The sequence below is a fragment of the Echinops telfairi genome, unplaced genomic scaffold (genome assembly GCF_000313985.2).
Source record: "Echinops telfairi isolate 266 unplaced genomic scaffold, ASM31398v2 ScPeMD7_7400;HRSCAF=8409, whole genome shotgun sequence".
Taxonomy (NCBI): domain Eukaryota; kingdom Metazoa; phylum Chordata; class Mammalia; order Afrosoricida; family Tenrecidae; genus Echinops; species Echinops telfairi.
Window position 1 is genome coordinate 49,064,979 of NW_022111300.1, and position 542 is coordinate 49,065,520.

Consider the following 542-nt stretch of genomic DNA (forward strand, 5'->3'; position numbering starts at 1 on the left):
TATGCCACTTTGAAGAAACACTACTGATTCAATGGTTAAATGCTAGGCTGCTCACCCAAAGGTTGGAGGTTCAAACCCACCCCTTATAAGAAGGTGTAGAAATAGTATATAACCTATACACCCTCCTCTGTACGAGAGAGACTGAGACACATTCGTATGTAGTTGCTAGCTGCTCATGGGATCCCATGTTCCAGAGCAGAAAGGTGCTCCATAGGGTTTGCAAGGCTGTGGCCTTTTGGAGACCTGTCTTTCAAGGTGTTCCTCTGCAGATTTTAAACTCCCTACCATTGAGTCTATTCTGACTCAGAGCAACCCTATAGGACAGAGTAGAACTGATCCTGTGGGTGTCTAAGACTTTAAATCTTTACAGTAGGAGAAAGCCTTATCTTCCTCCTGCAGAGTGGCTGGTGGTTTTGAACTGCCTACCTTCCGGTTAGCAGCCCAACTCATAACCCATTTCACCACCAGGGCTCCTTCTAAGGTGCTTCCAGGTGGGCCTCCACTGCTACCCTCACAGCTAGCAGTCGATGCAGCATTGTTGA